Raw genomic sequence first — 10,091 nt, forward strand, 5'->3', positions numbered from 1 at the left:
AGCTAGGGGTGTAGCTTAGTGGTAGAATGCTTATTTAGCATGCTTCAAGTCCTGGGTTGTATCCCTAGCACAAGGAAGGTGGGGCAAATCTTACTTGGCTGGCAGTAAAAATCCCAATCTGACATAATGAGTCTAGAAATGGTGAGACATTCCCTACAACTAGCAAGACATGTTATGAAGTAGTGATTGAGATGGCATGGCATTGGTATAAGGATAAACTCAAAGAAAATAGAACAAAATAGAGACCTCAGTGCAGATCAAGCTTGTGTGGTAGTATGATCATTTTCTATTTCTAGGTCCTTTCTCCTCTGTTCTTGTATTCTAAAAGACTAATCCTGTAGACTGTATCAACCTGAATACCTTCCCCTATAGCTTCAATAGGGGTTAGCCTCAGTGAGGCCTCAGCAAGAAACCTGAACATGGAAACTGATGCATGAAAGTTGCTACCTAGTTGGACAGTTGCTTAGGGACCTAGAAAAAGAAAAATGGAGGCTGGTAAAGAGGAGGAGGAGAAGAAGAACCCTATATATGTAAACCTCTAGGAATGGACCTCTAGGAGTGTGAAGAAACTCATATACCATGCAAATGCCCACTGCAGAGAGGCTCTCACTGAGGAAGTGGAAAGTCCTTTGGATGTGAGTTGACTTCTTCCTAGACTCCCTGATGCTGGCTTGGTGGAACCACGTAGAATGATCATGGCCGCAAGAATGGATGGATATGTCTGGCTCAGCAACATGGATTTCATCATTGTGGCTGATCTGGCTACTGCCACTGCTGAGTGTCCAATCGGCCAATGGAGACCAGTGCCGAGGCCCCAAATGGCACCATTTCCCAGGAGGGGTTTTGATGATAACATAAAGTTGGACATTTTAATTACTGAATCAGTTTATACCATGCTCTGGTACTTAGATTGTGAACTTTTCTTTTGAACCAAGGAATGACAAGAGTAATCAGTTTTTATCCAGAAGCAGGAGAACTATCCCCAAAAAATAAGTGCAAAAGGACAAAAATAAGGGGGCTAGGGTTATAGCTCAGTATAGAGCAGTTGCCTAACATGCTTGAGGCCCTGGATTTGGGCCCCAACCCAAATAAATAAATAAGTTGCTTTATGATTATATATGCCATGAGTTATGCTAATTGATGTAGTGAGTATATACATACACACCACTCTCATTATTATATTACTTTTTGGAGGCACATACCTTTGTGTTAAAATAGAAAAATATGCCTGACAACAATAAATACCAAGTTTAGGAGAGAAGTTACCTCTAGAAAGAGGAATGGGGTAAGAAATAGAGTCGCCAAAAAACTTATATGGAATTTATAATGTCTTTTTTTGCAATCTGGAGACTGAACCCAGGGCCCTGTGCATATAAGCACTCTACCACTAAGCTATGCCCCCTAACCCCCAAAATTATAATACCTGGCTTTTTATTTTCCGTACTTTATAACAGAAACAACAATTGTATTTGTCAATATAAATATCCATGCACACCAGTTAACATCTGCAGTATCTTGATGTGCTTTGATCACTTGGACACAATAGCCACCACTCCCTGGGATGTCACTCTCGCCTCCAGCTTAGTCTCCTCTGAGGCTAAGGCCAGTTAGTCTAAGTCTCAGTCAACAGGCACTATCCTCTGAGCTCAGCTAGTTCTAACATACCAAAAAAAAAAAAAAAATGCTTTTTCCTGCTAACAAGTGTGTGAGGAGACCTCTAAAATAAATGAACTTGCATATTACTGAGGGCAAAGTTCAAATTCGTGCTGAATTCAGGCTGAAATTTCTCACTTAAAGTAAACATGTCAAAGGCAAAAAGAAGGTGGCTGAGAAACTTAGAATCTCACTTCTCCACAGAGAAAAGTCCAGGGTAATTTCAGCCTTCACAGAGCTCCATGGGTCACATCCAAATCTTAAAGATTCTGAATTAACAACTCCTTGAATGACAGCTGTTCAGTGCAATAGTAGGTCAAATGGTTCAAGGCTTCTTGTTCTTATTTCAAAAAATACTAACAACAAAACTTCATGACCAATTTCAGTATTTTCAGTTAAAAGTATTTTCATGACTAAAGTAAAAATAACTGAAAAAAATCTAATAGTTTTTATCACTTTGGGATATTCTTCTGGTAATATTATATATAGCCTTTTCTGCTCTGAGCTAATTTAATAGCAAAATACCCAGATAATGAAACATAATCATCATGTCTCTTAGCTTTTAATAAGTAGGGGATGAATGCTAATTAAAACATTTACTTTTCACCAGTGAGAAACCTGTACAAAGTGATTTTTGTTTGTTTGTTGATGCCTGAGATTGAACCAAGAACCTTACTCATGCTCAGTGTGTACATTACTACTGAGCTACAGCACTCACCTGTACAAAGTGCTTTTTTTCCCCCCATTGGGGATTGAACCCAGGGGTGCTTAACCATTGAGTTACACTTCCAGAGTTTTTTATTTTTTATTTAAGACAAGGTCTCATTAAATTGCTTAGGGCTAAGTTGCTAAAGCTGATTTTGAACTTGCAATACTCCTACCTCAGCCTCCAAGCTGCTGGGATTACAGGTGTGCACCACAACATGTTTTAATAAAGAAACTTAGGAATGGTGATACTGGTTTTCAAGACATTATAAATTTAAAATTTCACAATTTTCTTCCATTAACCCCTGCCTCTTATTACTTGCGATTTTAAGTATTGTCACCCCAAGAGATGTATAATTTATAGGTATAACATGTAAAAATTAAATAATCATAACAATTATAATACAAATTCATCTCTGTAACTCTAATTAGGAAATTTGGAACTTAACAAACATTTTTAAATCAATCTTACTGTATTTTGTCAGTTCAAGAAAACCATTACCTATACACAGATGAATCTGAATTGTGTTCTAAGTATTGACCCACAGGAAAAAAGTTCTTTCAGCCACCTTTAATCTAAAGTGAAATGGCTCATTTCTATACTTAGGCAAAGTTCTCACAATGGTGCCCATATCTATGATATGTTCACATGAAAAAATGAAAGATGTAATTAAAAATAATGGAATTTTGACAGAGGGCAATTCTTGAGCAAGGCTACTCTTTAGCATTGTGTTAGGTTTTCATGACTGTGACAAAATACCTGATAAAATCAACTAAAAGGAAGAAAGGTTTATTTTTGGCTCATGGTTTCAGAGGTTTCAGCCAACGTTCACTTGCCTCCATCCATTTGAGGCTTTGGTGAGATAGAACATAGCAGAGAGAAGATGATAGAGCAGAGATTGCTCAATTTATGGCCTCAGGAGAAGGCAAGGCCAGGGAGCAGCTGCAGACGTGATATAATCCCAAGGCCCTGCTCCCAAGGATCCACTCCCTTTAACTAAATTCCACCTCCTGCAGTCTTCAGCACCTCCTGATAGCATATTTAGCTAAGAATCCATCAATGGATTAATCTGTTGAATTAGAACCCTAATGATTCAATCATTTACCAAGAGCCCCACCTCAGAATATTGCTGCATTGAGGACAAAACCTTCAACTTATGAGCTTCTGAAGGACATTCTAGATCCAAACATTAATAAGCATTTCCTTTGTCTATATTCAAACCTTTTCTTATGAATGCGTGTATATAGACCAACAATATGATGCAATTCAAAACATACGCGCACACACACACACACACACACACACATTCACGCACAGTGAGGATAGTGTATGCATTAAGCATTAAGCATTTAGAAAATTCTGAGCTTGCCCTGTTTTTATTTAGACCTAAGGACAATTCTCTGAAGTAAGTTATATTGACTAATAAACATGAAGACCTGCCTAGAACTTAATAATATGAGCTTTTTATCAAAGATGCCCATGAAATAAATTCTTTATAGAAAGCTCATTTTTCTTTTTGCTTGACTTTTTTTCCATATTCACTTTTTATTTATTGGTGCATTATAATAATCTCTTTGCTTGAGTCTTATCCAGAAAATCATTAGGAAAATCATTTTACTCAATCTGTTAAATGCTATGCTAGCCACAGTGTTTCAAAAGATAGACTTTTTTTTTTTTTTTGAGATGGTTCTCATGTTGACCAAGCTGGCTCCAACTCATGAGCCCCTGATCCTCCGGCTCAGCCTCCGAAGTAACTGAGACCACAGGTTTGCACCACCCTGCCCAGCTTAAAGTTTTCAAAAAATGAAAATTCATAGTCTTTGTATATTCTTACAACAAGCAAATGGCAGGACAGTTTTTGTTGCTGAGAGGCTAAATTTTAAGAAGAAAGAAATTCTTTCACATTTATAAGGGAGATCCAAACTTGACCTTGGCCTCCTGAGTTTTCCAGCATCTTGACCACACAAATGGGTATTGGGTTTTCTCATTGACCAGAAAAATACTTAAAAATGTACCAAGCAGAAGCTTTCCTTATAAGGCTAAAAGGAAATATTCTAAGAGGACTTTGGGGTCATCCTTAAATACGTATTCTTCCCTCTTACATTCCTATCTTTAGTTCAAATCTTCATTCATTCAGAAAAACTGGCAGATTAAACTTCAACTAACACACTCCCAAAAGTTAGTGCTCCAGTAGTGAGACCAATAATGTGATGGAATTCAACAATAAGAAACAGCTGTTAACCCACTAGATAATGTCAGTGAAGATAGGAAAACAATAACAAAGGTCTGACCTTGTATTTGAAACTCATCTTTCTCTAGAAAACCTCACATTCCTGTATAAGATATATATACATATTGCCTTATAAACTTGATTTAAAAGTTAGTTTCATTCCTATTAATTAATATTTCCATAGCTACCCACAAATATCTTGGCTGTTCTATTTGCTATGTCAATAATGGACATTGTGAAAGAAGATGAAGTAATTAAGTCTAAGAATTTCTAGAGTGGAATCAGGTGACTGAGAGGATTGCATGCATACCTGCTAAAGGTTAAGCCACAGACTGTTCCAATAGGCTTGGATAAACAATTGAACCTAGTTAAATAACCCATCACAAGAGGTTTTCAATTTAGAATTTCTGCCCAGTAAATGAACTGCCTCCAAAACCAGATTTTTGTGGAAAACGCTTATTAAAAACTTCTGCACGTCCCTTACAGGACGCTATTCAAAAATGTCCTGATTCAGTATACCCAAATTGCAATTCTTTGCTTTCCAAATAAATATACCAAATAACTGAACACAATGTTTTGCCCCTTGGTGAATATAAAGCCAACAAGAACAACCAGTAATAAGAGTGAAGAGGAGTTTATTACTTATACAAGTAAGGAGGATACTAGGGATAATCACCAAAAAAGCATCTCCCCAAATACACGGGCAATGGAATTTTATCAGGGAAACTAATGCATGTTCCACGAGTTATAATGAGATTATAATTAGCAATTTTTTACTCTAGTCACCTAGAAGAATGACTCAGCATCACTCAGAGGATTTTTTTTTTTTTTTTGGACTGGTTCATGTGTTTTTCTCTGGAGAGACTTCCCTGAAACAAAAATTTGAGCACACATATAACCCCAGCTACTCAGGAGGCTAAGGTAGAGAAATTGCAAGTTCCCAGACCAGCCTGTGCAATTTAAGAGACCTTGTCTCAAAAACTAAAAAAAAAAAAATAAAATAAAAGAGTTGGGGGTAGGGTTTATAGTTCAGTGGTAGAATGCCCCTGGGTTCAATTGCTAGTACCTGAAAAAATAAAATAAAATAAAGGAATGTTAGCAGTCCCTTTTTTAGGGTAGCAACATGCCCCCCTCCCAAGCATAGGAACTTGCCCCTTAAAAGTTCTTGCCTAGCATCTGTGTCCATACCCCTCTTTCTCTTGCTCTTTCGTTTTCCCCCTCTTAACTCTGTTACTGTCTTCATTGAGAAAGATCTGGAAATTGCATTGACCTGTTACTTTCTTCAACTTTATAAGATGTTCCTTTTCCACATCAACTTTAGACAGAGGCTTTTTCCTTCTTCTGCCACGTTTGTAACTTCATATTCTGATTGCATCTTAGGGTGTTCATCTTCTTCTTTCAATCATCAGAGCTTGCCTACAAATTCTTCCCTGCAGCTACATTTATCGACATCAGACCTCCTCCTCCTGCTTTCATAACCTATGTCATTCTCTCTTATGCATGTTCATTTTAATAAATGACAATCCATTTTTAAATTCTTTTTAAACATTTATTCTAATTAGTTATACATGACAGTAGAATGCATTTTGACACATGATACATACATGCAGTATATCTTCTCATTCTTCTGGTTCTCTCTTCTTCATACATAATGTAGAATTACACTGGTTGTGTAATCATATTACATAGGCTAATAATGTCCGATTCATTCCACTATCATTCCTACCCTCATACGGCTCCCTCTCCCTTCACTCCCCTCTATCTAATCCAAAGTACCTCTCTTCTTCCACAGTGCTCCCCCATTGCGAATTAGCATCCACATATCAGAGAAAACATTTGGCCTTTGCTTCTTTGGGATTGGCTTGTTTCACTTAGCATGATAGTCTCCAGTTCCATCCACTTACCAGCAAATACTGTAATTTCATTCTTCTTTAAGGCTGAGTAATATTCCATTGTGTATATATACCACATTTTCCTTATTCATGCATCTGTCAAAGGGTACCTAGGTTTGTTCCATAGTTTAACTATTGTGAATTCAGCTGCTATAAACATCGATATGGCTGCATCACTGCAATATGCTGATTTTATGTCCTTTGGGTATATCTGAGGAGTGGGATAACTGTGTCAAATGGTTCCATTCCAAGTTTTCTGAGGAATCTCCATACTGCTTTCCATAGTGGTTACACCAATTTGCAGTCCCATAGCAATGTATGAGTGTACCTTTTTACCCACATCCTCACCAACATTTATTGTTGCTTGTATCCTTGATAATTGCCATTCTGACTGGAATGGGATAGAATCTCAGTGTAGTTTTCATTTGCATTTTTCTAATGGCTAGAGATGTTGAACATCTTTTCACATATTTGTTGATAGATTGTATTCTTTCTTCTGTGAAGTGTCTGTTCAGATCTTTAGCCTATTTATTTATTGAGTGGTTTTTTTATGTTAAATTTTTTGAGTTCTTTATATATCCTGAAGATTAATGCTCTATCTGAGGTGCAGGTGGCTAAGATTTTCTCCCATTCTGTAGGCTCTCTCCTCACATTATTGATTGTTTCTTTTTCTGTGAAGAAGCTTTTTAGTTTGATTCCATTCCATTTATTGATTCTTGACTTTACTTCTTGGACTTTAGAAGTCTTGTTAAGGAAGTCAGTTTCTAAGATGAGAAGGTGGAGATTTGGGCCTACTTTTTGTCTTCTTAGTTCTCTGTTCTAGTACCTAAGTTCTAGTACCTCAGTCTTTGATCCACTTTGAGTTGATTTTTGTGCAGGGTGAGAGTTAGGGGTTTAATTTCATTTTGCTACATATGAATTTCCAGTTTTCTTAGCACCATTTGTTGAAGAGACTATCTTTTCTCCAATGTATGTTTTTGGTGCCTTCGTCTAATATGAGATAACAGTATTTATGAGGGTTTGTCTCTGTGTCCTCTATTCTGTACCACTAGTCTACATGTCTGTTTTGATGCCACTACCATGCTGTTTTTGTTATTAAAACTCTGTAGTATAATTTAAGTTCTGGTATTGTGATGCCTCCTGTTTCATTCTTCTTGCTAAGGATTGTTTTGGTTATTCTAGGTCTCTTATTCTTACAAATGAATTTCATGATTGCTTTTTCTAGTTCTATGAAGAATGTCATTGGGATTTTAATAGGAAATAAATCTGTATAATGCTTTTGTTAGTATGGCCATTTTGACAATATTAATTCTGCCTATCCAAGAGCATGGAAGATCTTTCCATCTTCTAAAGTCTTCTTCAATTTTTTTCTTTAGTGTTCTACAGTTTTCATTGTAGGGATCTTTCACCTCTTTTCTTAGATTGATTCCCAAGTAGTTTATTTAATTTTTTTTGAGGCTATTGTGAATGGGGTAGTTTACCTAATTTCTCATTCAGCGGATCCATCACTGATATATAGGAATGCATTTGTTTTATGGGTGTTAATTGTATATCCTGCTACTTTGCTGAATTCATTTATTAGCTCTCAAAGTTTTCTGGTGGAATTTTGGGGTCTTCTAAATATAGAATCATGTTGTAGGCAAATACATGTTGAGTTCTTCTTTTCCTATTAATATCCCTTTAATTTCTTTCTTCTGTCCAAGTGCTCTGGCTAGAATTTCAAGGATAATGTTGAATAGAAGTGGTGAAAAAGGGAATATTTGTTCCAATTCTTGGAGTAAAAGCTTTAAATTTTTCTCCATTTAGAATGATATTGGCCTTCAGTTTAGCATCTATAGCTTTTACAATGTTGAGGTATGTTACAGAGATCTATTTTATAGTTATGCACTTATGTCTAAAAAATTTGACACTGAGTACCCATCAACCTGACATTCCTGGTTTTTCTCCTAATTCTACATAATGTAACATAAAGATATGTCTTTTCCCACACCCTTCTAAACTTCATAGTACCACTTGATCAAGAGTTTCACCAAAGTCTGTGCAGTTTCCCTTAATTAGTTGTCTATGTTCTCTTTCTTTCTTTCCATTTCTTTAAAGGCTTATTTACATAGTAGATAGAGTAGCCAGACTTCTCTGCAAACTTATTTTATCTGGTGAATTTAAGCTGAAGTCAAGGATCTTAGATGTGAGAGGGGTCCTCCCAATGTTTTGGTCTTCCTCTGCCTTCAGGCATACACATATTTTCTCACTTTATAGACGATGCAACAAAAGCCCAGAGGAGTGATTTGTTTAAGTCATACTTTTGTTAAATAAAGAAGCAGAGGGGCTGGGGATGTGGCTCAAGCGGTAGCGCACTTGCCTGGCATGCGTGTGGCCCGGGTTCGATCCTCAGCACCACATACAAACAAAGATGTTGTGTCCGCCGAAAACTAAAAAATAAATATTAAAAAATTCTCTCTCTCTCTCTCATTCTCTCATTCTCTCTCAAAAAAAAAAAAAAAAAAAAAGCAGAAGATGGACTCCCGAGAATCAGTGGGAGATTGAAGAATGCAGCCGATTCCAGAGAAGTGAAGTCTGAAAAATTGGCACTTGTATAGAGAAGTTACCTGTGCTTAAATTCAAATTTGTAACACTTAAGGAACGTTAATAAAAATAATTGAAATGTTTGTGTTAATAATATTTATGGAAGAATGGAATTATGATCAAAGACCAGTGTTAATCAGAAGTTAATCAGAAGGGGGGAATATAGGACCTTGGAACTACATTTATTTTGCTTGCAAATCTGCAATCTGGGCAGAGTTTGGCAGGGATAGCTTGTCTCTGCACCCCTCCATGTTAGCTGGAATATTTTCAAGTCTGAAAGATAGAATCATCTGAAGGCTCAGTCAACTCAAACATCTGGAGAATGGAATTGCTGGGGTTGCTGGGCGTCTGGACTATAGGGTTCTCTTGCAGTCTCTCTCTCTCTCTCTCTCTCTCTCTCTCTCTCTCTCTCTCTCTCTTCTCCACAGGGGCTTTCCAGCAAAGCAGCTCTAGAGTAGCCAGACTTGCTCCCCAGTGACTCAAGAAAAAAAAGCTGGGTGGAAGTTGCATGGCCTCTTATGACTTTGTCATAGAAACCACGCAACATCACTTATGCCAAAGGATCCTGGTTAAAGCAATTGCAAAGGTTTTCCCATAGTTAAAAGGCAAAAACAGGGCTGGGGGTATAGCTCAGTAGTGGAGTACTTGCCTAGTAGGTGTGAGGGCCTGTGTTCAATCCCCAGCACCACAAGAAAAAGAAAAAAAGACAAGAACATAGACTCCCTACCTCTTGATGGGGACGTATCAATGTCACACTGTAAAAGGGGCTTGTGGGAGAGATCTATATCAGAGAAGCTATCTTTGGAAAATTCAATTTGCCACAACTGAAAACTGCTGTGTTGTAAAATCATTGAAACAAACGAACCTTTAAAAAGCCATCTACCTGTCATTCACAAAACACATTCTGTAAGACACAGTGCAAACAATCCCCTTCTCTTGGAAATCCTTCTTCCACAGCACCATGTATATATGCCTACTCTCTCACCTGCCATATTCTATTGTGATGTTCATAATACGATTGTAATCA

The sequence above is a fragment of the Ictidomys tridecemlineatus genome, chromosome 14 (genome assembly GCF_052094955.1).
Source record: "Ictidomys tridecemlineatus isolate mIctTri1 chromosome 14, mIctTri1.hap1, whole genome shotgun sequence".
In the NCBI taxonomy this organism is placed as follows: domain Eukaryota; kingdom Metazoa; phylum Chordata; class Mammalia; order Rodentia; family Sciuridae; genus Ictidomys; species Ictidomys tridecemlineatus.